Genomic DNA, 27,570 nt, shown 5'->3' with positions numbered 1-27,570 from the left:
GTGGGAACAGAGTTCAAAAGTTCGTGCTTTACTCTGCTGTGATCAGCCGAGAGCAGGCACCGGAAATGTTGGCTTCGAATGCAATTTGAGGTAGGAAAGTGAGGCACGACAGCAATGTTTGTGTCACCCTTCAAAGCTCGCTGTGTGCTGAAGATGCCCAGCAACATCATTCACTCCTGGATCTTCAGCTCTGAGAGCAGAGTTCATACGTTCGTGATCTACTCTGCTGTGCTCAGCCAGCACCAGGCACCAGAGATGTTGGTTTCAAATGCACTTTGAGGTAGGAAAGTGATTAGAGCAGCAGTGTGTGTCACTCTTGTAAGGCTTACTGTGTGCTGAAGATTGAGAGATCCTTTACTTCCGGCTCCTTGGCTATGGGAGCACAGCTCAAACGCTCGTAACCTACTCTGCTGTGCTCAGCTGAGAACAGGTACCGGACATGTTGGATTCAAATGCACTTTGTGGTAGGAAAGTGAGGAGAGGCAGCAAAGAGTGTGTCACCCTTGCAAAGTTCACTGTGCGCTGAAGACGTCAAGAGAGATCTTTCACTCCTCGCTCTTTTCCTGTGGGAGCAGTGTTCAAATTTTCGTGCTTTACTCTGCTGTGCTCAGCCGAGAGCAGGCCCCGAGGAAGTTGGATTTAAATGAACTTTGAGGCAGGTAAGTGAAGAGAGACAGCAATGCGTGTGTCACCCCTCAAAGCTCACTGGGTGCTGAAGATGCCCAGCCACAGCTTTCAAACCTCTCTCTTTTCCTGTGGGAGCAGAGTTCAAAAGTTCGTGATTTTCTCTGCTGTGCTCAGCTGAGAACAGGCACCGGAGATGTTGGATTCAAAAGCACTTTGGAGTAAGAAAGTGAGGAGAAACAGCAAAGTGTGCGTCACCCTTGAAATGCTTACTGTGTGCTGAAGATGGCAAGAGAGATCTTTCACTCCTGGCTCTTTTCCTGTGGGAGCAGTGTTCAAACGTTCAAACTTTACTCTGCTGTGCTCAGCCGAGAGCAGGCTCCGAGGAAGTTGGATTCAAATGAACTTTGAGGCAGGAAAGTGAGGAGAGACAGCAATGAGTGTGTCACCCCTCAAAGCTCACTGGGTGCTGAAGATGCCCAGCAACAACTTTCAAACAGGGCTCTTTAGCTGTGGTGGCAGAGTTCAAACGTTCGAGATTTTCTGTTCTGTGCTCGGCTGAGAACAGGCACCGGAGATGTTGGATTCAAAAGCACTTTGGGGTAGGAAAGCGAGGAGAGACAGCAAAGCGTGTGTCACCCTTGCAAAGCTCACTGGGCGCTGAAGAGGCCCAGCAACAACTTTCAGAAATGTCTCTTTTCCTGTGGGAGCAGAGTTCAAAGGTTTGTGATTTTCTCTGCTGTGCTCAGCTGTGGGAATCGCCGGGAGACGAGCTCATCCGATGATGACCGACAAGTCTCGTTTATAGCTAAGCAGATGGATACTTATATACCTTGCAGACAGAGATCATTGGCTTATAGTTTTTACATGTTACAGGATCATTGGTTCGTAGCTTCTACATGTTACAGGATCATTGGTTTGTAGTTTCTACATGTTACAGGATCATTGGTTTGCGATGCAGTAACGGAGTTCAACAGAACAGGATACAAAATAGAGCCAGGGACAAGGAGTCTGGTCAGTGAGATAAACATTAAACAATTTGAAGTTCACTAACTTAATTGTCGTAATTCCTCTGCAGCAGTCTATCTCCAGGGCGCGCTCTTCTTTATCCCTTGTACTTCTCCATCTGAAATCTGCACCGGCTGCAGTATGCCACCATGACCTTTATCTTTTAACCATTCAGCAACATAGCAACTCTCCACACTCAGCTGAGAACAGGCACCGGAGATGTTGGATTCAAAAGCACTTTGGGGTAGGAAAGGGGGGAGAGACAGTAAAGTGTGCGTCACCCTTGCAATGCTTACTGTGTGCTGAAGATGGCAAGAGATATCTTTCACTCCTGGTTCTTTTCCTGTGGGAGCAGTGTTCAAACGTTCAAGCTTTACTCTGCTGTGCTCCGCCGAGAGCAGGCACTGGAGAAGTTGGATTCAAATGCACTTTGAGGCAGGAAAGTGACGAGAGACAGCAATGTGTGTGTCACTCCTCAAATCTCACTTGATGCTGTAGATGCCCAGAAACAACTTTCTGACAGGGCTCTTTTCCTGTGGGAGCAGAGTTCAAACATTCGTGCTTTACTCTGCTATGGTCAGTTGTGAGCAGGCACCGAAGATGTTGGATTCAAAAGCACTTTGGGGTAGGAAAGCGAGGAGAGACAGCAATGTGTGTCACCCCACAAAGCTCACTGGGTGCTGAAGATGCCCAGCAGAATCATTCACTCCTGTCTCTTTTCCTGTGGGAACAGAGTTCAAACGTTCGTGCTTTACTCTGCTGTGCTCAGCTGAGAGCAGGCACCGGAGATGTTGGATTCTAATGCACTTTGATGTAGGAAAGTGAGGAGAGACAGAACTCTGTGTGTCACCATTCAAAGCTCACTGGTTGCTGAAGATGCCCAGCAACAACTTTCAAACCTTGCTCTTTTCCTGTGGGAACAGAGTTCAAAAGTTCGTGCTTTACTCTGCTGTGATCAGCCGAGAGCAGGCACCGGAAATGTTGGCTTCGAATGCAATTTGAGGTAGGAAAGTGAGGCACGACAGCAATGTTTATGTCACCCTTCAAAGCTCGCTGTGTGCTGAAGATGCCCAGCAACATCATTCACTCCTGGATCTTCAGCTCTGAGAGCAGAGTTCATACGTTCGTGATCTACTCTGCTGTGCTCAGCCAGCACCAGGCACCAGAGATGTTGGTTTCAAATGCACTTTGAGGTAGGAAAGTGATTAGAGCAGCAGTGTGTGTCACTCTTGTAAGGCTTACTGTGTGCTGAAGATTGAGAGATCCTTTACTTCCGGCTCCTTGGCTATGGGAGCACAGCTCAAACGCTCGTAACCTACTCTGCTGTGCTCAGCTGAGAACAGGTACCGGACATGTTGGATTCAAATGCACTTTGTGGTAGGAAAGTGAGGAGAGGCAGCAAAGAGTGTGTCACCCTTGCAAAGTTCACTGTGCGCTGAAGACGTCAAGAGAGATCTTTCACTCCTCGCTCTTTTCCTGTGGGAGCAGTGTTCAAATTTTCGTGCTTTACTCTGCTGTGCTCAGCCGAGAGCAGGCCCCGAGGAAGTTGGATTTAAATGAACTTTGAGGCAGGTAAGTGAAGAGAGACAGCAATGCGTGTGTCACCCCTCAAAGCTCACTGGGTGCTGAAGATGCCCAGCCACAGCTTTCAAACCTCTCTCTTTTCCTGTGGGAGCAGAGTTCAAAAGTTCGTGATTTTCTCTGCTGTGCTCAGCTGAGAACAGGCACCGGAGATGTTGGATTCAAAAGCACTTTGGAGTAAGAAAGTGAGGAGAAACAGCAAAGTGTGCGTCACCCTTGAAATGCTTACTGTGTGCTGAAGATGGCAAGAGAGATCTTTCACTCCTGGCTCTTTTCCTGTGGGAGCAGTGTTCAAACGTTCAAACTTTACTCTGCTGTGCTCAGCCGAGAGCAGGCTCCGAGGAAGTTGGATTCAAATGAACTTTGAGGCAGGAAAGTGAGGAGAGACAGCAATGAGTGTGTCACCCCTCAAAGCTCACTGGGTGCTGAAGATGCCCAGCAACAACTTTCAAACAGGGCTCTTTAGCTGTGGTGGCAGAGTTCAAACGTTCGAGATTTTCTGTTCTGTGCTCGGCTGAGAACAGGCACCGGAGATGTTGGATTCAAAAGCACTTTGGGGTAGGAAAGCGAGGAGAGACAGCAAAGCGTGTGTCACCCTTGCAAAGCTCACTGGGCGCTGAAGAGGCCCAGCAACAACTTTCAGAAATGTCTCTTTTCCTGTGGGAGCAGAGTTCAAAGGTTTGTGATTTTCTCTGCTGTGCTCAGCTGTGGGAATCGCCGGGAGACGAGCTCATCCGATGATGACCGACAAGTCTCGTTTATAGCTAAGCAGATGGATACTTATATACCTTGCAGACAGAGATCATTGGCTTATAGTTTTTACATGTTACAGGATCATTGGTTCGTAGCTTCTACATGTTACAGGATCATTGGTTTGTAGTTTCTACATGTTACAGGATCATTGGTTTGCGATGCAGTAACGGAGTTCAACAGAACAGGATACAAAATAGAGCCAGGGACAAGGAGTCTGGTCAGTGAGATAAACATTAAACAATTTGAAGTTCACTAACTTAATTGTCGTAATTCCTCTGCAGCAGTCTATCTCCAGGGCGCGCTCTTCTTTATCCCTTGTACTTCTCCATCTGAAATCTGCACCGGCTGCAGTATGCCACCATGACCTTTATCTTTTAACCATTCAGCAACATAGCAACTCTCCACACTCAGCTGAGAACAGGCACCGGAGATGTTGGATTCAAAAGCACTTTGGGGTAGGAAAGGGGGGAGAGACAGTAAAGTGTGCGTCACCCTTGCAATGCTTACTGTGTGCTGAAGATGGCAAGAGATATCTTTCACTCCTGGTTCTTTTCCTGTGGGAGCAGTGTTCAAACGTTCAAGCTTTACTCTGCTGTGCTCCGCCGAGAGCAGGCACTGGAGAAGTTGGATTCAAATGCACTTTGAGGCAGGAAAGTGACGAGAGACAGCAATGTGTGTGTCACTCCTCAAATCTCACTTGATGCTGTAGATGCCCAGAAACAACTTTCTGACAGGGCTCTTTTCCTGTGGGAGCAGAGTTCAAACATTCGTGCTTTACTCTGCTATGGTCAGTTGTGAGCAGGCACCGAAGATGTTGGATTCAAAAGCACTTTGGGGTAGGAAAGCGAGGAGAGACAGCAATGTGTGTCACCCCACAAAGCTCACTGGGTGCTGAAGATGCCCAGCAGAATCATTCACTCCTGTCTCTTTTCCTGTGGGAACAGAGTTCAAACGTTCGTGCTTTACTCTGCTGTGCTCAGCTGAGAGCAGGCACCGGAGATGTTGGATTCTAATGCACTTTGATGTAGGAAAGTGAGGAGAGACAGAACTCTGTGTGTCACCATTCAAAGCTCACTGGTTGCTGAAGATGCCCAGCAACAACTTTCAAACCTTGCTCTTTTCCTGTGGGAACAGAGTTCAAAAGTTCGTGCTTTACTCTGCTGTGATCAGCCGAGAGCAGGCACCGGAAATGTTGGCTTCGAATGCAATTTGAGGTAGGAAAGTGAGGCACGACAGCAATGTTTATGTCACCCTTCAAAGCTCGCTGTGTGCTGAAGATGCCCAGCAACATCATTCACTCCTGGATCTTCAGCTCTGAGAGCAGAGTTCATACGTTCGTGATCTACTCTGCTGTGCTCAGCCAGCACCAGGCACCAGAGATGTTGGTTTCAAATGCACTTTGAGGTAGGAAAGTGATTAGAGCAGCAGTGTGTGTCACTCTTGTAAGGCTTACTGTGTGCTGAAGATTGAGAGATCCTTTACTTCCGGCTCCTTGGCTATGGGAGCACAGCTCAAACGCTCGTAACCTACTCTGCTGTGCTCAGCTGAGAACAGGTACCGGACATGTTGGATTCAAATGCACTTTGTGGTAGGAAAGTGAGGAGAGGCAGCAAAGAGTGTGTCACCCTTGCAAAGTTCACTGTGCGCTGAAGACGTCAAGAGAGATCTTTCACTCCTCGCTCTTTTCCTGTGGGAGCAGTGTTCAAATTTTCGTGCTTTACTCTGCTGTGCTCAGCCGAGAGCAGGCCCCGAGGAAGTTGGATTTAAATGAACTTTGAGGCAGGTAAGTGAAGAGAGACAGCAATGCGTGTGTCACCCCTCAAAGCTCACTGGGTGCTGAAGATGCCCAGCCACAGCTTTCAAACCTCTCTCTTTTCCTGTGGGAGCAGAGTTCAAAAGTTCGTGATTTTCTCTGCTGTGCTCAGCTGAGAACAGGCACCGGAGATGTTGGATTCAAAAGCACTTTGGAGTAAGAAAGTGAGGAGAAACAGCAAAGTGTGCGTCACCCTTGAAATGCTTACTGTGTGCTGAAGATGGCAAGAGAGATCTTTCACTCCTGGCTCTTTTCCTGTGGGAGCAGTGTTCAAACGTTCAAACTTTACTCTGCTGTGCTCAGCCAGGAGCAGGCTCCGAGGAAGTTGGATTCAAATGAACTTTGAGGCAGGAAAGTGAGGAGAGACAGCAATGAGTGTGTCACCCCTCAAAGCTCACTGGGTGCTGAAGATGCCCAGCAACAACTTTCAAACAGGGCTCTTTAGCTGTGGTGGCAGAGTTCAAACGTTCGAGATTTTCTGTTCTGTGCTCGGCTGAGAACAGGCACCGGAGATGTTGGATTCAAAAGCACTTTGGGGTAGGAAAGCGAGGAGAGACAGCAAAGCGTGTGTCACCCTTGCAAAGCTCACTGGGCGCTGAAGAGGCCCAGCAACAACTTTCAGAAATGTCTCTTTTCCTGTGGGAGCAGAGTTCAAAGGTTTGTGATTTTCTCTGCTGTGCTCAGCTGTGGGAATCGCCGGGAGACGAGCTCATCCGATGATGACCGACAAGTCTCGTTTATAGCTAAGCAGATGGATACTTATATACCTTGCAGACAGAGATCATTGGCTTATAGTTTTTACATGTTACAGGATCATTGGTTCGTAGCTTCTACATGTTACAGGATCATTGGTTTGTAGTTTCTACATGTTACAGGATCATTGGTTTGCGATGCAGTAACGGAGTTCAACAGAACAGGATACAAAATAGAGCCAGGGACAAGGAGTCTGGTCAGTGAGATAAACATTAAACAATTTGAAGTTCACTAACTTAATTGTCGTAATTCCTCTGCAGCAGTCTATCTCCAGGGCGCGCTCTTCTTTATCCCTTGTACTTCTCCATCTGAAATCTGCACCGGCTGCAGTATGCCACCATGACCTTTATCTTTTAACCATTCAGCAACATAGCAACTCTCCACACTCAGCTGAGAACAGGCACCGGAGATGTTGGATTCAAAAGCACTTTGGGGTAGGAAAGGGGGGAGAGACAGTAAAGTGTGCGTCACCCTTGCAATGCTTACTGTGTGCTGAAGATGGCAAGAGATATCTTTCACTCCTGGTTCTTTTCCTGTGGGAGCAGTGTTCAAACGTTCAAGCTTTACTCTGCTGTGCTCCGCCGAGAGCAGGCACTGGAGAAGTTGGATTCAAATGCACTTTGAGGCAGGAAAGTGACGAGAGACAGCAATGTGTGTGTCACTCCTCAAATCTCACTTGATGCTGTAGATGCCCAGAAACAACTTTCTGACAGGGCTCTTTTCCTGTGGGAGCAGAGTTCAAACATTCGTGCTTTACTCTGCTATGGTCAGTTGTGAGCAGGCACCGAAGATGTTGGATTCAAAAGCACTTTGGGGTAGGAAAGCGAGGAGAGACAGCAATGTGTGTCACCCCACAAAGCTCACTGGGTGCTGAAGATGCCCAGCAGAATCATTCACTCCTGTCTCTTTTCCTGTGGGAACAGAGTTCAAACGTTCGTGCTTTACTCTGCTGTGCTCAGCTGAGAGCAGGCACCGGAGATGTTGGATTCTAATGCACTTTGATGTAGGAAAGTGAGGAGAGACAGAACTCTGTGTGTCACCATTCAAAGCTCACTGGTTGCTGAAGATGCCCAGCAACAACTTTCAAACCTTGCTCTTTTCCTGTGGGAACAGAGTTCAAAAGTTCGTGCTTTACTCTGCTGTGATCAGCCGAGAGCAGGCACCGGAAATGTTGGCTTCGAATGCAATTTGAGGTAGGAAAGTGAGGCACGACAGCAATGTTTGTGTCACCCTTCAAAGCTCGCTGTGTGCTGAAGATGCCCAGCAACATCATTCACTCCTGGATCTTCAGCTCTGAGAGCAGAGTTCATACGTTCGTGATCTACTCTGCTGTGCTCAGCCAGCACCAGGCACCAGAGATGTTGGTTTCAAATGCACTTTGAGGTAGGAAAGTGATTAGAGCAGCAGTGTGTGTCACTCTTGTAAGGCTTACTGTGTGCTGAAGATTGAGAGATCCTTTACTTCCGGCTCCTTGGCTATGGGAGCACAGCTCAAACGCTCGTAACCTACTCTGCTGTGCTCAGCTGAGAACAGGTACCGGACATGTTGGATTCAAATGCACTTTGTGGTAGGAAAGTGAGGAGAGGCAGCAAAGAGTGTGTCACCCTTGCAAAGTTCACTGTGCGCTGAAGACGTCAAGAGAGATCTTTCACTCCTCGCTCTTTTCCTGTGGGAGCAGTGTTCAAATTTTCGTGCTTTACTCTGCTGTGCTCAGCCGAGAGCAGGCCCCGAGGAAGTTGGATTTAAATGAACTTTGAGGCAGGTAAGTGAAGAGAGACAGCAATGCGTGTGTCACCCCTCAAAGCTCACTGGGTGCTGAAGATGCCCAGCCACAGCTTTCAAACCTCTCTCTTTTCCTGTGGGAGCAGAGTTCAAAAGTTCGTGATTTTCTCTGCTGTGCTCAGCTGAGAACAGGCACCGGAGATGTTGGATTCAAAAGCACTTTGGAGTAAGAAAGTGAGGAGAAACAGCAAAGTGTGCGTCACCCTTGAAATGCTTACTGTGTGCTGAAGATGGCAAGAGAGATCTTTCACTCCTGGCTCTTTTCCTGTGGGAGCAGTGTTCAAACGTTCAAACTTTACTCTGCTGTGCTCAGCCGAGAGCAGGCTCCGAGGAAGTTGGATTCAAATGAACTTTGAGGCAGGAAAGTGAGGAGAGACAGCAATGAGTGTGTCACCCCTCAAAGCTCACTGGGTGCTGAAGATGCCCAGCAACAACTTTCAAACAGGGCTCTTTAGCTGTGGTGGCAGAGTTCAAACGTTCGAGATTTTCTGTTCTGTGCTCGGCTGAGAACAGGCACCGGAGATGTTGGATTCAAAAGCACTTTGGGGTAGGAAAGCGAGGAGAGACAGCAAAGCGTGTGTCACCCTTGCAAAGCTCACTGGGCGCTGAAGAGGCCCAGCAACAACTTTCAGAAATGTCTCTTTTCCTGTGGGAGCAGAGTTCAAAGGTTTGTGATTTTCTCTGCTGTGCTCAGCTGTGGGAATCGCCGGGAGACGAGCTCATCCGATGATGACCGACAAGTCTCGTTTATAGCTAAGCAGATGGATACTTATATACCTTGCAGACAGAGATCATTGGCTTATAGTTTTTACATGTTACAGGATCATTGGTTCGTAGCTTCTACATGTTACAGGATCATTGGTTTGTAGTTTCTACATGTTACAGGATCATTGGTTTGCGATGCAGTAACGGAGTTCAACAGAACAGGATACAAAATAGAGCCAGGGACAAGGAGTCTGGTCAGTGAGATAAACATTAAACAATTTGAAGTTCACTAACTTAATTGTCGTAATTCCTCTGCAGCAGTCTATCTCCAGGGCGCGCTCTTCTTTATCCCTTGTACTTCTCCATCTGAAATCTGCACCGGCTGCAGTATGCCACCATGACCTTTATCTTTTAACCATTCAGCAACATAGCAACTCTCCACACTCAGCTGAGAACAGGCACCGGAGATGTTGGATTCAAAAGCACTTTGGGGTAGGAAAGGGGGGAGAGACAGTAAAGTGTGCGTCACCCTTGCAATGCTTACTGTGTGCTGAAGATGGCAAGAGATATCTTTCACTCCTGGTTCTTTTCCTGTGGGAGCAGTGTTCAAACGTTCAAGCTTTACTCTGCTGTGCTCCGCCGAGAGCAGGCACTGGAGAAGTTGGATTCAAATGCACTTTGAGGCAGGAAAGTGACGAGAGACAGCAATGTGTGTGTCACTCCTCAAATCTCACTTGATGCTGTAGATGCCCAGAAACAACTTTCTGACAGGGCTCTTTTCCTGTGGGAGCAGAGTTCAAACATTCGTGCTTTACTCTGCTATGGTCAGTTGTGAGCAGGCACCGAAGATGTTGGATTCAAAAGCACTTTGGGGTAGGAAAGCGAGGAGAGACAGCAATGTGTGTCACCCCACAAAGCTCACTGGGTGCTGAAGATGCCCAGCAGAATCATTCACTCCTGTCTCTTTTCCTGTGGGAACAGAGTTCAAACGTTCGTGCTTTACTCTGCTGTGCTCAGCTGAGAGCAGGCACCGGAGATGTTGGATTCTAATGCACTTTGATGTAGGAAAGTGAGGAGAGACAGAACTCTGTGTGTCACCATTCAAAGCTCACTGGTTGCTGAAGATGCCCAGCAACAACTTTCAAACCTTGCTCTTTTCCTGTGGGAACAGAGTTCAAAAGTTCGTGCTTTACTCTGCTGTGATCAGCCGAGAGCAGGCACCGGAAATGTTGGCTTCGAATGCAATTTGAGGTAGGAAAGTGAGGCACGACAGCAATGTTTGTGTCACCCTTCAAAGCTCGCTGTGTGCTGAAGATGCCCAGCAACATCATTCACTCCTGGATCTTCAGCTCTGAGAGCAGAGTTCATACGTTCGTGATCTACTCTGCTGTGCTCAGCCAGCACCAGGCACCAGAGATGTTGGTTTCAAATGCACTTTGAGGTAGGAAAGTGATTAGAGCAGCAGTGTGTGTCACTCTTGTAAGGCTTACTGTGTGCTGAAGATTGAGAGATCCTTTACTTCCGGCTCCTTGGCTATGGGAGCACAGCTCAAACGCTCGTAACCTACTCTGCTGTGCTCAGCTGAGAACAGGTACCGGACATGTTGGATTCAAATGCACTTTGTGGTAGGAAAGTGAGGAGAGGCAGCAAAGAGTGTGTCACCCTTGCAAAGTTCACTGTGCGCTGAAGACGTCAAGAGAGATCTTTCACTCCTCGCTCTTTTCCTGTGGGAGCAGTGTTCAAATTTTCGTGCTTTACTCTGCTGTGCTCAGCCGAGAGCAGGCCCCGAGGAAGTTGGATTTAAATGAACTTTGAGGCAGGTAAGTGAAGAGAGACAGCAATGCGTGTGTCACCCCTCAAAGCTCACTGGGTGCTGAAGATGCCCAGCCACAGCTTTCAAACCTCTCTCTTTTCCTGTGGGAGCAGAGTTCAAAAGTTCGTGATTTTCTCTGCTGTGCTCAGCTGAGAACAGGCACCGGAGATGTTGGATTCAAAAGCACTTTGGAGTAAGAAAGTGAGGAGAAACAGCAAAGTGTGCGTCACCCTTGAAATGCTTACTGTGTGCTGAAGATGGCAAGAGAGATCTTTCACTCCTGGCTCTTTTCCTGTGGGAGCAGTGTTCAAACGTTCAAACTTTACTCTGCTGTGCTCAGCAGAGAGCAGGCTCCGAGGAAGTTGGATTCAAATGAACTTTGAGGCAGGAAAGTGAGGAGAGACAGCAATGAGTGTGTCACCCCTCAAAGCTCACTGGGTGCTGAAGATGCCCAGCAACAACTTTCAAACAGGGCTCTTTAGCTGTGGTGGCAGAGTTCAAACGTTCGAGATTTTCTGTTCTGTGCTCGGCTGAGAACAGGCACCGGAGATGTTGGATTCAAAAGCACTTTGGGGTAGGAAAGCGAGGAGAGACAGCAAAGCGTGTGTCACCCTTGCAAAGCTCACTGGGCGCTGAAGAGGCCCAGCAACAACTTTCAGAAATGTCTCTTTTCCTGTGGGAGCAGAGTTCAAAGGTTTGTGATTTTCTCTGCTGTGCTCAGCTGTGGGAATCGCCGGGAGACGAGCTCATCCGATGATGACCGACAAGTCTCGTTTATAGCTAAGCAGATGGATACTTATATACCTTGCAGACAGAGATCATTGGCTTATAGTTTTTACATGTTACAGGATCATTGGTTCGTAGCTTCTACATGTTACAGGATCATTGGTTTGTAGTTTCTACATGTTACAGGATCATTGGTTTGCGATGCAGTAACGGAGTTCAACAGAACAGGATACAAAATAGAGCCAGGGACAAGGAGTCTGGTCAGTGAGATAAACATTAAACAATTTGAAGTTCACTAACTTAATTGTCGTAATTCCTCTGCAGCAGTCTATCTCCAGGGCGCGCTCTTCTTTATCCCTTGTACTTCTCCATCTGAAATCTGCACCGGCTGCAGTATGCCACCATGACCTTTATCTTTTAACCATTCAGCAACATAGCAACTCTCCACACTCAGCTGAGAACAGGCACCGGAGATGTTGGATTCAAAAGCACTTTGGGGTAGGAAAGGGGGGAGAGACAGTAAAGTGTGCGTCACCCTTGCAATGCTTACTGTGTGCTGAAGATGGCAAGAGATATCTTTCACTCCTGGTTCTTTTCCTGTGGGAGCAGTGTTCAAACGTTCAAGCTTTACTCTGCTGTGCTCCGCCGAGAGCAGGCACTGGAGAAGTTGGATTCAAATGCACTTTGAGGCAGGAAAGTGACGAGAGACAGCAATGTGTGTGTCACTCCTCAAATCTCACTTGATGCTGTAGATGCCCAGAAACAACTTTCTGACAGGGCTCTTTTCCTGTGGGAGCAGAGTTCAAACATTCGTGCTTTACTCTGCTATGGTCAGTTGTGAGCAGGCACCGAAGATGTTGGATTCAAAAGCACTTTGGGGTAGGAAAGCGAGGAGAGACAGCAATGTGTGTCACCCCACAAAGCTCACTGGGTGCTGAAGATGCCCAGCAGAATCATTCACTCCTGTCTCTTTTCCTGTGGGAACAGAGTTCAAACGTTCGTGCTTTACTCTGCTGTGCTCAGCTGAGAGCAGGCACCGGAGATGTTGGATTCTAATGCACTTTGATGTAGGAAAGTGAGGAGAGACAGAACTCTGTGTGTCACCATTCAAAGCTCACTGGTTGCTGAAGATGCCCAGCAACAACTTTCAAACCTTGCTCTTTTCCTGTGGGAACAGAGTTCAAAAGTTCGTGCTTTACTCTGCTGTGATCAGCCGAGAGCAGGCACCGGAAATGTTGGCTTCGAATGCAATTTGAGGTAGGAAAGTGAGGCACGACAGCAATGTTTGTGTCACCCTTCAAAGCTCGCTGTGTGCTGAAGATGCCCAGCAACATCATTCACTCCTGGATCTTCAGCTCTGAGAGCAGAGTTCATACGTTCGTGATCTACTCTGCTGTGCTCAGCCAGCACCAGGCACCAGAGATGTTGGTTTCAAATGCACTTTGAGGTAGGAAAGTGATTAGAGCAGCAGTGTGTGTCACTCTTGTAAGGCTTACTGTGTGCTGAAGATTGAGAGATCCTTTACTTCCGGCTCCTTGGCTATGGGAGCACAGCTCAAACGCTCGTAACCTACTCTGCTGTGCTCAGCTGAGAACAGGTACCGGACATGTTGGATTCAAATGCACTTTGTGGTAGGAAAGTGAGGAGAGGCAGCAAAGAGTGTGTCACCCTTGCAAAGTTCACTGTGCGCTGAAGACGTCAAGAGAGATCTTTCACTCCTCGCTCTTTTCCTGTGGGAGCAGTGTTCAAATTTTCGTGCTTTACTCTGCTGTGCTCAGCCGAGAGCAGGCCCCGAGGAAGTTGGATTTAAATGAACTTTGAGGCAGGTAAGTGAAGAGAGACAGCAATGCGTGTGTCACCCCTCAAAGCTCACTGGGTGCTGAAGATGCCCAGCCACAGCTTTCAAACCTCTCTCTTTTCCTGTGGGAGCAGAGTTCAAAAGTTCGTGATTTTCTCTGCTGTGCTCAGCTGAGAACAGGCACCGGAGATGTTGGATTCAAAAGCACTTTGGAGTAAGAAAGTGAGGAGAAACAGCAAAGTGTGCGTCACCCTTGAAATGCTTACTGTGTGCTGAAGATGGCAAGAGAGATCTTTCACTCCTGGCTCTTTTCCTGTGGGAGCAGTGTTCAAACGTTCAAACTTTACTCTGCTGTGCTCAGCCGAGAGCAGGCTCCGAGGAAGTTGGATTCAAATGAACTTTGAGGCAGGAAAGTGAGGAGAGACAGCAATGAGTGTGTCACCCCTCAAAGCTCACTGGGTGCTGAAGATGCCCAGCAACAACTTTCAAACAGGGCTCTTTAGCTGTGGTGGCAGAGTTCAAACGTTCGAGATTTTCTGTTCTGTGCTCGGCTGAGAACAGGCACCGGAGATGTTGGATTCAAAAGCACTTTGGGGTAGGAAAGCGAGGAGAGACAGCAAAGCGTGTGTCACCCTTGCAAAGCTCACTGGGCGCTGAAGAGGCCCAGCAACAACTTTCAGAAATGTCTCTTTTCCTGTGGGAGCAGAGTTCAAAGGTTTGTGATTTTCTCTGCTGTGCTCAGCTGTGGGAATCGCCGGGAGACGAGCTCATCCGATGATGACCGACAAGTCTCGTTTATAGCTAAGCAGATGGATACTTATATACCTTGCAGACAGAGATCATTGGCTTATAGTTTTTACATGTTACAGGATCATTGGTTCGTAGCTTCTACATGTTACAGGATCATTGGTTTGTAGTTTCTACATGTTACAGGATCATTGGTTTGCGATGCAGTAACGGAGTTCAACAGAACAGGATACAAAATAGAGCCAGGGACAAGGAGTCTGGTCAGTGAGATAAACATTAAACAATTTGAAGTTCACTAACTTAATTGTCGTAATTCCTCTGCAGCAGTCTATCTCCAGGGCGCGCTCTTCTTTATCCCTTGTACTTCTCCATCTGAAATCTGCACCGGCTGCAGTATGCCACCATGACCTTTATCTTTTAACCATTCAGCAACATAGCAACTCTCCACACTCAGCTGAGAACAGGCACCGGAGATGTTGGATTCAAAAGCACTTTGGGGTAGGAAAGGGGGGAGAGACAGTAAAGTGTGCGTCACCCTTGCAATGCTTACTGTGTGCTGAAGATGGCAAGAGATATCTTTCACTCCTGGTTCTTTTCCTGTGGGAGCAGTGTTCAAACGTTCAAGCTTTACTCTGCTGTGCTCCGCCGAGAGCAGGCACTGGAGAAGTTGGATTCAAATGCACTTTGAGGCAGGAAAGTGACGAGAGACAGCAATGTGTGTGTCACTCCTCAAATCTCACTTGATGCTGTAGATGCCCAGAAACAACTTTCTGACAGGGCTCTTTTCCTGTGGGAGCAGAGTTCAAACATTCGTGCTTTACTCTGCTATGGTCAGTTGTGAGCAGGCACCGAAGATGTTGGATTCAAAAGCACTTTGGGGTAGGAAAGCGAGGAGAGACAGCAATGTGTGTCACCCCACAAAGCTCACTGGGTGCTGAAGATGCCCAGCAGAATCATTCACTCCTGTCTCTTTTCCTGTGGGAACAGAGTTCAAACGTTCGTGCTTTACTCTGCTGTGCTCAGCTGAGAGCAGGCACCGGAGATGTTGGATTCTAATGCACTTTGATGTAGGAAAGTGAGGAGAGACAGAACTCTGTGTGTCACCATTCAAAGCTCACTGGTTGCTGAAGATGCCCAGCAACAACTTTCAAACCTTGCTCTTTTCCTGTGGGAACAGAGTTCAAAAGTTCGTGCTTTACTCTGCTGTGATCAGCCGAGAGCAGGCACCGGAAATGTTGGCTTCGAATGCAATTTGAGGTAGGAAAGTGAGGCACGACAGCAATGTGTGTGTCACCCTTCAAAGCTCGCTGTGTGCTGAAGATGCCCAGCAACATCATTCACTCCTGGATCTTCAGCTCTGAGAGCAGAGTTCATACGTTCGTGATCTACTCTGCTGTGCTCAGCCAGCACCAGGCACCAGAGATGTTGGTTTCAAATGCACTTTGAGGTAGGAAAGTGATTAGAGCAGCAGTGTGTGTCACTCTTGTAAGGCTTACTGTGTGCTGAAGATTGAGAGATCCTTTACTTCCGGCTCCTTGGCTATGGGAGCACAGCTCAAACGCTCGTAACCTACTCTGCTGTGCTCAGCTGAGAACAGGTACCGGACATGTTGGATTCAAATGCACTTTGTGGTAGGAAAGTGAGGAGAGGCAGCAAAGAGTGTGTCACCCTTGCAAAGTTCACTGTGCGCTGAAGACGTCAAGAGAGATCTTTCACTCCTCGCTCTTTTCCTGTGGGAGCAGTGTTCAAATTTTCGTGCTTTACTCTGCTGTGCTCAGCCGAGAGCAGGCCCCGAGGAAGTTGGATTTAAATGAACTTTGAGGCAGGTAAGTGAAGAGAGACAGCAATGCGTGTGTCACCCCTCAAAGCTCACTGGGTGCTGAAGATGCCCAGCCACAGCTTTCAAACCTCTCTCTTTTCCTGTGGGAGCAGAGTTCAAAAGTTCGTGATTTTCTCTGCTGTGCTCAGCTGAGAACAGGCACCGGAGATGTTGGATTCAAAAGCACTTTGGAGTAAGAAAGTGAGGAGAAACAGCAAAGTGTGCGTCACCCTTGAAATGCTTACTGTGTGCTGAAGATGGCAAGAGAGATCTTTCACTCCTGGCTCTTTTCCTGTGGAAGCAGTGTTCAAACGTTCAAACTTTACTCTGCTGTGCTCAGCCGAGAGCAGGCTCCGAGGAAGTTGGATTCAAATGAACTTTGAGGCAGGAAAGTGAGGAGAGACAGCAATGAGTGTGTCACCCCTCAAAGCTCACTGGGTGCTGAAGATGCCCAGCAACAACTTTCAAACAGGGCTCTTTAGCTGTGGTGGCAGAGTTCAAACGTTCGAGATTTTCTGTTCTGTGCTCGGCTGAGAACAGGCACCGGAGATGTTGGATTCAAAAGCACTTTGGGGTAGGAAAGCGAGGAGAGACAGCAAAGCGTGTGTCACCCTTGCAAAGCTCACTGGGCGCTGAAGAGGCCCAGCAACAACTTTCAGAAATGTCTCTTTTCCTGTGGGAGCAGAGTTCAAAGGTTTGTGATTTTCTCTGCTGTGCTCAGCTGTGGGAATCGCCGGGAGACGAGCTCATCCGATGATGACCGACAAGTCTCGTTTATAGCTAAGCAGATGGATACTTATATACCTTGCAGACAGAGATCATTGGCTTATAGTTTTTACATGTTACAGGATCATTGGTTCGTAGCTTCTACATGTTACAGGATCATTGGTTTGTAGTTTCTACATGTTACAGGATCATTGGTTTGCGATGCAGTAACGGAGTTCAACAGAACAGGATACAAAATAGAGCCAGGGACAAGGAGTCTGGTCAGTGAGATAAACATTAAACAATTTGAAGTTCACTAACTTAATTGTCGTAATTCCTCTGCAGCAGTCTATCTCCAGGGCGCGCTCTTCTTTATCCCTTGTACTTCTCCATCTGAAATCTGCACCGGCTGCAGTATGCCACCATGACCTTTATCTTTTAACCATTCAGCAACATAGCAACTCTCCACACTCAGCTGAGAACAGGCACCGGAGATGTTGGATTCAAAAGCACTTTGGGGTAGGAAAGGGGGGAGAGACAGTAAAGTGTGCGTCACCCTTGCAATGCTTACTGTGTGCTGAAGATGGCAAGAGATATCTTTCACTCCTGGTTCTTTTCCTGTGGGAGCAGTGTTCAAACGTTCAAGCTTTACTCTGCTGTGCTCCGCCGAGAGCAGGCACTGGAGAAGTTGGATTCAAATGCACTTTGAGGCAGGAAAGTGACGAGAGACAGCAATGTGTGTGTCACTCCTCAAATCTCACTTGATGCTGTAGATGCCCAGAAACAACTTTCTGACAGGGCTCTTTTCCTGTGGGAGCAGAGTTCAAACATTCGTGCTTTACTCTGCTATGGTCAGTTGTGAGCAGGCACCGAAGATGTTGGATTCAAAAGCACTTTGGGGTAGGAAAGCGAGGAGAGACAGCAATGTGTGTCACCCCACAAAGCTCACTGGGTGCTGAAGATGCCCAGCAGAATCATTCACTCCTGTCTCTTTTCCTGTGGGAACAGAGTTCAAACGTTCGTGCTTTACTCTGCTGTGCTCAGCTGAGAGCAGGCACCGGAGATGTTGGATTCTAATGCACTTTGATGTAGGAAAGTGAGGAGAGACAGAACTCTGTGTGTCACCATTCAAAGCTCACTGGTTGCTGAAGATGCCCAGCAACAACTTTCAAACCTTGCTCTTTTCCTGTGGGAACAGAGTTCAAAAGTTCGTGCTTTACTCTGCTGTGATCAGCCGAGAGCAGGCACCGGAAATGTTGGCTTCGAATGCAATTTGAGGTAGGAAAGTGAGGCACGACAGCAATGTTTGTGTCACCCTTCAAAGCTCGCTGTGTGCTGAAGATGCCCAGCAACATCATTCACTCCTGGATCTTCAGCTCTGAGAGCAGAGTTCATACGTTCGTGATCTACTCTGCTGTGCTCAGCCAGCACCAGGCACCAGAGATGTTGGTTTCAAATGCACTTTGAGGTAGGAAAGTGATTAGAGCAGCAGTGTGTGTCACTCTTGTAAGGCTTACTGTGTGCTGAAGATTGAGAGATCCTTTACTTCCGGCTCCTTGGCTATGGGAGCACAGCTCAAACGCTCGTAACCTACTCTGCTGTGCTCAGCTGAGAACAGGTACCGGACATGTTGGATTCAAATGCACTTTGTGGTAGGAAAGTGAGGAGAGGCAGCAAAGAGTGTGTCACCCTTGCAAAGTTCACTGTGCGCTGAAGACGTCAAGAGAGATCTTTCACTCCTCGCTCTTTTCCTGTGGGAGCAGTGTTCAAATTTTCGTGCTTTACTCTGCTGTGCTCAGCCGAGAGCAGGCCCCGAGGAAGTTGGATTTAAATGAACTTTGAGGCAGGTAAGTGAAGAGAGACAGCAATGCGTGTGTCACCCCTCAAAGCTCACTGGGTGCTGAAGATGCCCAGCCACAGCTTTCAAACCTCTCTCTTTTCCTGTGGGAGCAGAGTTCAAAAGTTCGTGATTTTCTCTGCTGTGCTCAGCTGAGAACAGGCACCGGAGATGTTGGATTCAAAAGCACTTTGGAGTAAGAAAGTGAGGAGAAACAGCAAAGTGTGCGTCACCCTTGAAATGCTTACTGTGTGCTGAAGATGGCAAGAGAGATCTTTCACTCCTGGCTCTTTTCCTGTGGGAGCAGTGTTCAAACGTTCAAACTTTACTCTGCTGTGCTCAGCCGAGAGCAGGCTCCGAGGAAGTTGGATTCAAATGAACTTTGAGGCAGGAAAGTGAGGAGAGACAGCAATGAGTGTGTCACCCCTCAAAGCTCACTGGGTGCTGAAGATGCCCAGCAACAACTTTCAAACAGGGCTCTTTAGCTGTGGTGGCAGAGTTCAAACGTTCGAGATTTTCTGTTCTGTGCTCGGCTGAGAACAGGCACCGGAGATGTTGGATTCAAAAGCACTTTGGGGTAGGAAAGCGAGGAGAGACAGCAAAGCGTGTGTCACCCTTGCAAAGCTCACTGGGCGCTGAAGAGGCCCAGCAACAACTTTCAGAAATGTCTCTTTTCCTGTGGGAGCAGAGTTCAAAGGTTTGTGATTTTCTCTGCTGTGCTCAGCTGTGGGAATCGCCGGGAGACGAGCTCATCCGATGATGACCGACAAGTCTCGTTTATAGCTAAGCAGATGGATACTTATATACCTTGCAGACAGAGATCATTGGCTTATAGTTTTTACATGTTACAGGATCATTGGTTCGTAGCTTCTACATGTTACAGGATCATTGGTTTGTAGTTTCTACATGTTACAGGATCATTGGTTTGCGATGCAGTAACGGAGTTCAACAGAACAGGATACAAAATAGAGCCAGGGACAAGGAGTCTGGTCAGTGAGATAAACATTAAACAATTTGAAGTTCACTAACTTAATTGTCGTAATTCCTCTGCAGCAGTCTATCTCCAGGGCGCGCTCTTCTTTATCCCTTGTACTTCTCCATCTGAAATCTGCACCGGCTGCAGTATGCCACCATGACCTTTATCTTTTAACCATTCAGCAACATAGCAACTCTCCACACTCAGCTGAGAACAGGCACCGGAGATGTTGGATTCAAAAGCACTTTGGGGTAGGAAAGGGGGGAGAGACAGTAAAGTGTGCGTCACCCTTGCAATGCTTACTGTGTGCTGAAGATGGCAAGAGATATCTTTCACTCCTGGTTCTTTTCCTGTGGGAGCAGTGTTCAAACGTTCAAGCTTTACTCTGCTGTGCTCCGCCGAGAGCAGGCACTGGAGAAGTTGGATTCAAATGCACTTTGAGGCAGGAAAGTGACGAGAGACAGCAATGTGTGTGTCACTCCTCAAATCTCACTTGATGCTGTAGATGCCCAGAAACAACTTTCTGACAGGGCTCTTTTCCTGTGGGAGCAGAGTTCAAACATTCGTGCTTTACTCTGCTATGGTCAGTTGTGAGCAGGCACCGAAGATGTTGGATTCAAAAGCACTTTGGGGTAGGAAAGCGAGGAGAGACAGCAATGTGTGTCACCCCACAAAGCTCACTGGGTGCTGAAGATGCCCAGCAGAATCATTCACTCCTGTCTCTTTTCCTGTGGGAACAGAGTTCAAACGTTCGTGCTTTACTCTGCTGTGCTCAGCTGAGAGCAGGCACCGGAGATGTTGGATTCTAATGCACTTTGATGTAGGAAAGTGAGGAGAGACAGAACTCTGTGTGTCACCATTCAAAGCTCACTGGTTGCTGAAGATGCCCAGCAACAACTTTCAAACCTTGCTCTTTTCCTGTGGGAACAGAGTTCAAAAGTTCGTGCTTTACTCTGCTGTGATCAGCCGAGAGCAGGCACCGGAAATGTTGGCTTCGAATGCAATTTGAGGTAGGAAAGTGAGGCACGACAGCAATGTTTATGTCACCCTTCAAAGCTCGCTGTGTGCTGAAGATGCCCAGCAACATCATTCACTCCTGGATCTTCAGCTCTGAGAGCAGAGTTCATACGTTCGTGATCTACTCTGCTGTGCTCAGCCAGCACCAGGCACCAGAGATGTTGGTTTCAAATGCACTTTGAGGTAGGAAAGTGATTAGAGCAGCAGTGTGTGTCACTCTTGTAAGGCTTACTGTGTGCTGAAGATTGAGAGATCCTTTACTTCCGGCTCCTTGGCTATGGGAGCACAGCTCAAACGCTCGTAACCTACTCTGCTGTGCTCAGCTGAGAACAGGTACCGGACATGTTGGATTCAAATGCACTTTGTGGTAGGAAAGTGAGGAGAGGCAGCAAAGAGTGTGTCACCCTTGCAAAGTTCACTGTGCGCTGAAGACGTCAAGAGAGATCTTTCACTCCTCGCTCTTTTCCTGTGGGAGCAGTGTTCAAATTTTCGTGCTTTACTCTGCTGTGCTCAGCCGAGAGCAGGCCCCGAGGAAGTTGGATTTAAATGAACTTTGAGGCAGGTAAGTGAAGAGAGACAGCAATGCGTGTGTCACCCCTCAAAGCTCACTGGGTGCTGAAGATGCCCAGCCACAGCTTTCAAACCTCTCTCTTTTCCTGTGGGAGCAGAGTTCAAAAGTTCGTGATTTTCTCTGCTGTGCTCAGCTGAGAACAGGCACCGGAGATGTTGGATTCAAAAGCACTTTGGAGTAAGAAAGTGAGGAGAAACAGCAAAGTGTGCGTCACCCTTGAAATGCTTACTGTGTGCTGAAGATGGCAAGAGAGATCTTTCACTCCTGGCTCTTTTCCTGTGGGAGCAGTGTTCAAACGTTCAAACTTTACTCTGCTGTGCTCAGCCGAGAGCAGGCTCCGAGGAAGTTGGATTCAAATGAACTTTGAGGCAGGAAAGTGAGGAGAGACAGCAATGAGTGTGTCACCCCTCAAAGCTCACTGGGTGCTGAAGATGCCCAGCAACAACTTTCAAACAGGGCTCTTTAGCTGTGGTGGCAGAGTTCAAACGTTCGAGATTTTCTGTTCTGTGCTCGGCTGAGAACAGGCACCGGAGATGTTGGATTCAAAAGCACTTTGGGGTAGGAAAGCGAGGAGAGACAGCAAAGCGTGTGTCACCCTTGCAAAGCTCACTGGGCGCTGAAGAGGCCCAGCAACAACTTTCAGAAATGTCTCTTTTCCTGTGGGAGCAGAGTTCAAAGGTTTGTGATTTTCTCTGCTGTGCTCAGCTGTGGGAATCGCCGGGAGACGAGCTCATCCGATGATGACCGACAAGTCTCGTTTATAGCTAAGCAGATGGATACTTATATACCTTGCAGACAGAGATCATTGGCTTATAGTTTTTACATGTTACAGGATCATTGGTTCGTAGCTTCTACATGTTACAGGATCATTGGTTTGTAGTTTCTACATGTTACAGGATCATTGGTTTGCGATGCAGTAACGGAGTTCAACAGAACAGGATACAAAATAGAGCCAGGGACAAGGAGTCTGGTCAGTGAGATAAACATTAAACAATTTGAAGTTCACTAACTTAATTGTCGTAATTCCTCTGCAGCAGTCTATCTCCAGGGCGCGCTCTTCTTTATCCCTTGTACTTCTCCATCTGAAATCTGCACCGGCTGCAGTATGCCACCATGACCTTTATCTTTTAACCATTCAGCAACATAGCAACTCTCCACACTCAGCTGAGAACAGGCACCGGAGATGTTGGATTCAAAAGCACTTTGGGGTAGGAAAGGGGGGAGAGACAGTAAAGTGTGCGTCACCCTTGCAATGCTTACTGTGTGCTGAAGATGGCAAGAGATATCTTTCACTCCTGGTTCTTTTCCTGTGGGAGCAGTGTTCAAACGTTCAAGCTTTACTCTGCTGTGCTCCGCCGAGAGCAGGCACTGGAGAAGTTGGATTCAAATGCACTTTGAGGCAGGAAAGTGACGAGAGACAGCAATGTGTGTGTCACTCCTCAAATCTCACTTGATGCTGTAGATGCCCAGAAACAACTTTCTGACAGGGCTCTTTTCCTGTGGGAGCAGAGTTCAAACATTCGTGCTTTACTCTGCTATGGTCAGTTGTGAGCAGGCACCGAAGATGTTGGATTCAAAAGCACTTTGGGGTAGGAAAGCGAGGAGAGACAGCAATGTGTGTCACCCCACAAAGCTCACTGGGTGCTGAAGATGCCCAGCAGAATCATTCACTCCTGTCTCTTTTCCTGTGGGAACAGAGTTCAAACGTTCGTGCTTTACTCTGCTGTGCTCAGCTGAGAGCAGGCACCGGAGATGTTGGATTCTAATGCACTTTGATGTAGGAAAGTGAGGAGAGACAGAACTCTGTGTGTCACCATTCAAAGCTCACTGGTTGCTGAAGATGCCCAGCAACAACTTTCAAACCTTGCTCTTTTCCTGTGGGAACAGAGTTCAAAAGTTCGTGCTTTACTCTGCTGTGATCAGCCGAGAGCAGGCACCGGAAATGTTGGCTTCGAATGCAATTTGAGGTAGGAAAGTGAGGCACGACAGCAATGTTTATGTCACCCTTCAAAGCTCGCTGTGTGCTGAAGATGCCCAGCAACATCATTCACTCCTGGATCTTCAGCTCTGAGAGCAGAGTTCATACGTTCGTGATCTACTCTGCTGTGCTCAGCCAGCACCAGGCACCAGAGATGTTGGTTTCAAATGCACTTTGAGGTAGGAAAGTGATTAGAGCAGCAGTGTGTGTCACTCTTGTAAGGCTTACTGTGTGCTGAAGATTGAGAGATCCTTTACTTCCGGCTCCTTGGCTATGGGAGCACAGCTCAAACGCTCGTAACCTACTCTGCTGTGCTCAGCTGAGAACAGGTACCGGACATGTTGGATTCAAATGCACTTTGTGGTAGGAAAGTGAGGAGAGGCAGCAAAGAGTGTGTCACCCTTGCAAAGTTCACTGTGCGCTGAAGACGTCAAGAGAGATCTTTCACTCCTCGCTCTTTTCCTGTGGGAGCAGTGTTCAAATTTTCGTGCTTTACTCTGCTGTGCTCAGCCGAGAGCAGGCCCCGAGGAAGTTGGATTTAAATGAACTTTGAGGCAGGTAAGTGAAGAGAGACAGCAATGCGTGTGTCACCCCTCAAAGCTCACTGGGTGCTGAAGATGCCCAGCCACAGCTTTCAAACCTCTCTCTTTTCCTGTGGGAGCAGAGTTCAAAAGTTCGTGATTTTCTCTGCTGTGCTCAGCTGAGAACAGGCACCGGAGATGTTGGATTCAAAAGCACTTTGGAGTAAGAAAGTGAGGAGAAACAGCAAAGTGTGCGTCACCCTTGAAATGCTTACTGTGTGCTGAAGATGGCAAGAGAGATCTTTCACTCCTGGCTCTTTTCCTGTGGGAGCAGTGTTCAAACGTTCAAACTTTACTCTGCTGTGCTCAGCCAGGAGCAGGCTCCGAGGAAGTTGGATTCAAATGAACTTTGAGGCAGGAAAGTGAGGAGAGACAGCAATGAGTGTGTCACCCCTCAAAGCTCACTGGGTGCTGAAGATGCCCAGCAACAACTTTCAAACAGGGCTCTTTAGCTGTGGTGGCAGAGTTCAAACGTTCGAGATTTTCTGTTCTGTGCTCGGCTGAGAACAGGCACCGGAGATGTTGGATTCAAAAGCACTTTGGGGTAGGAAAGCGAGGAGAGACAGCAAAGCGTGTGTCACCCTTGCAAAGCTCACTGGGCGCTGAAGAGGCCCAGCAACAACTTTCAGAAATGTCTCTTTTCCTGTGGGAGCAGAGTTCAAAGGTTTGTGATTTTCTCTGCTGTGCTCAGCTGTGGGAATCGCCGGGAGACGAGCTCATCCGATGATGACCGACAAGTCTCGTTTATAGCTAAGCAGATGGATACTTATATACCTTGCAGACAGAGATCATTGGCTTATAGTTTTTACATGTTACAGGATCATTGGTTCGTAGCTTCTACATGTTACAGGATCATTGGTTTGTAGTTTCTACATGTTACAGGATCATTGGTTTGCGATGCAGTAACGGAGTTCAACAGAACAGGATACAAAATAGAGCCAGGGACAAGGAGTCTGGTCAGTGAGATAAACATTAAACAATTTGAAGTTCACTAACTTAATTGTCGTAATTCCTCTGCAGCAGTCTATCTCCAGGGCGCGCTCTTCTTTATCCCTTGTACTTCTCCATCTGAAATCTGCACCGGCTGCAGTATGCCACCATGACCTTTATCTTTTAACCATTCAGCAACATAGCAACTCTCCACACTCAGCTGAGAACAGGCACCGGAGATGTTGGATTCAAAAGCACTTTGGGGTAGGAAAGGGGGGAGAGACAGTAAAGTGTGCGTCACCCTTGCAATGCTTACTGTGTGCTGAAGATGGCAAGAGATATCTTTCACTCCTGGTTCTTTTCCTGTGGGAGCAGTGTTCAAACGTTCAAGCTTTACTCTGCTGTGCTCCGCCGAGAGCAGGCACTGGAGAAGTTGGATTCAAATGCACTTTGAGGCAGGAAAGTGACGAGAGACAGCAATGTGTGTGTCACTCCTCAAATCTCACTTGATGCTGTAGATGCCCAGAAACAACTTTCTGACAGGGCTCTTTTCCTGTGGGAGCAGAGTTCAAACATTCGTGCTTTACTCTGCTATGGTCAGTTGTGAGCAGGCACCGAAGATGTTGGATTCAAAAGCACTTTGGGGTAGGAAAGCGAGGAGAGACAGCAATGTGTGTCACCCCACAAAGCTCACTGGGTGCTGAAGATGCCCAGCAGAATCATTCACTCCTGTCTCTTTTCCTGTGGGAACAGAGTTCAAACGTTCGTGCTTTACTCTGCTGTGCTCAGCTGAGAGCAGGCACCGGAGATGTTGGATTCTAATGCACTTTGATGTAGGAAAGTGAGGAGAGACAGAACTCTGTGTGTCACCATTCAAAGCTCACTGGTTGCTGAAGATGCCCAGCAACAACTTTCAAACCTTGCTCTTTTCCTGTGGGAACAGAGTTCAAAAGTTCGTGCTTTACTCTGCTGTGATCAGCCGAGAGCAGGCACCGGAAATGTTGGCTTCGAATGCAATTTGAGGTAGGAAAGTGAGGCACGACAGCAATGTTTGTGTCACCCTTCAAAGCTCGCTGTGTGCTGAAGATGCCCAGCAACATCATTCACTCCTGGATCTTCAGCTCTGAGAGCAGAGTTCATACGTTCGTGATCTACTCTGCTGTGCTCAGCCAGCACCAGGCACCAGAGATGTTGGTTTCAAATGCACTTTGAGGTAGGAAAGTGATTAGAGCAGCAGTGTGTGTCACTCTTGTAAGGCTTACTGTGTGCTGAAGATTGAGAGATCCTTTACTTCCGGCTCCTTGGCTATGGGAGCACAGCTCAAACGCTCGTAACCTACTCTGCTGTGCTCAGCTGAGAACAGGTACCGGACATGTTGGATTCAAATGCACTTTGTGGTAGGAAAGTGAGGAGAGGCAGCAAAGAGTGTGTCACCCTTGCAAAGTTCACTGTGCGCTGAAGACGTCAAGAGAGATCTTTCACTCCTCGCTCTTTTCCTGTGGGAGCAGTGTTCAAATTTTCGTGCTTTACTCTGCTGTGCTCAGCCGAGAGCAGGCCCCGAGGAAGTTGGATTTAAATGAACTTTGAGGCAGGTAAGTGAAGAGAGACAGCAATGCGTGTGTCACCCCTCAAAGCTCACTGGGTGCTGAAGATGCCCAGCCACAGCTTTCAAACCTCTCTCTTTTCCTGTGGGAGCAGAGTTCAAAAGTTCGTGATTTTCTCTGCTGTGCTCAGCTGAGAACAGGCACCGGAGATGTTGGATTCAAAAGCACTTTGGAGTAAGAAAGTGAGGAGAAACAGCAAAGTGTGCGTCACCCTTGAAATGCTTACTGTGTGCTGAAGATGGCAAGAGAGATCTTTCACTCCTGGCTCTTTTCCTGTGGGAGCAGTGTTCAAACGTTCAAACTTTACTCTGCTGTGCTCAGCCGAGAGCAGGCTCCGAGGAAGTTGGATTCAAATGAACTTTGAGGCAGGAAAGTGAGGAGAGACAGCAATGAGTGTGTCACCCCTCAAAGCTCACTGGGTGCTGAAGATGCCCAGCAACAACTTTCAAACAGGGCTCTTTAGCTGTGGTGGCAGAGTTCAAACGTTCGAGATTTTCTGTTCTGTGCTCGGCTGAGAACAGGCACCGGAGATGTTGGATTCAAAAGCACTTTGGGGTAGGAAAGCGAGGAGAGACAGCAAAGCGTGTGTCACCCTTGCAAAGCTCACTGGGCGCTGAAGAGGCCCAGCAACAACTTTCAGAAATGTCTCTTTTCCTGTGGGAGCAGAGTTCAAAGGTTTGTGATTTTCTCTGCTGTGCTCAGCTGTGGGAATCGCCGGGAGACGAGCTCATCCGATGATGACCGACAAGTCTCGTTTATAGCTAAGCAGATGGATACTTATATACCTTGCAGACAGAGATCATTGGCTTATAGTTTTTACATGTTACAGGATCATTGGTTCGTAGCTTCTACATGTTACAGGATCATTGGTTTGTAGTTTCTACATGTTACAGGATCATTGGTTTGCGATGCAGTAACGGAGTTCAACAGAACAGGATACAAAATAGAGCCAGGGACAAGGAGTCTGGTCAGTGAGATAAACATTAAACAATTTGAAGTTCACTAACTTAATTGTCGTAATTCCTCTGCAGCAGTCTATCTCCAGGGCGCGCTCTTCTTTATCCCTTGTACTTCTCCATCTGAAATCTGCACCGGCTGCAGTATGCCACCATGACCTTTATCTTTTAACCATTCAGCAACATAGCAACTCTCCACACTCAGCTGAGAACAGGCACCGGAGATGTTGGATTCAAAAGCACTTTGGGGTAGGAAAGGGGGGAGAGACAGTAAAGTGTGCGTCACCCTTGCAATGCTTACTGTGTGCTGAAGATGGCAAGAGATATCTTTCACTCCTGGTTCTTTTCCTGTGGGAGCAGTGTTCAAACGTTCAAGCTTTACTCTGCTGTGCTCCGCCGAGAGCAGGCACTGGAGAAGTTGGATTCAAATGCACTTTGAGGCAGGAAAGTGACGAGAGACAGCAATGTGTGTGTCACTCCTCAAATCTCACTT

Source organism: Lathamus discolor, chromosome 16, assembly GCF_037157495.1.
Source record: "Lathamus discolor isolate bLatDis1 chromosome 16, bLatDis1.hap1, whole genome shotgun sequence".
NCBI classification, from domain to species: Eukaryota; Metazoa; Chordata; class Aves; order Psittaciformes; family Psittacidae; genus Lathamus; species Lathamus discolor.
Note: the sequence above shows the minus strand (reverse complement) of the source record.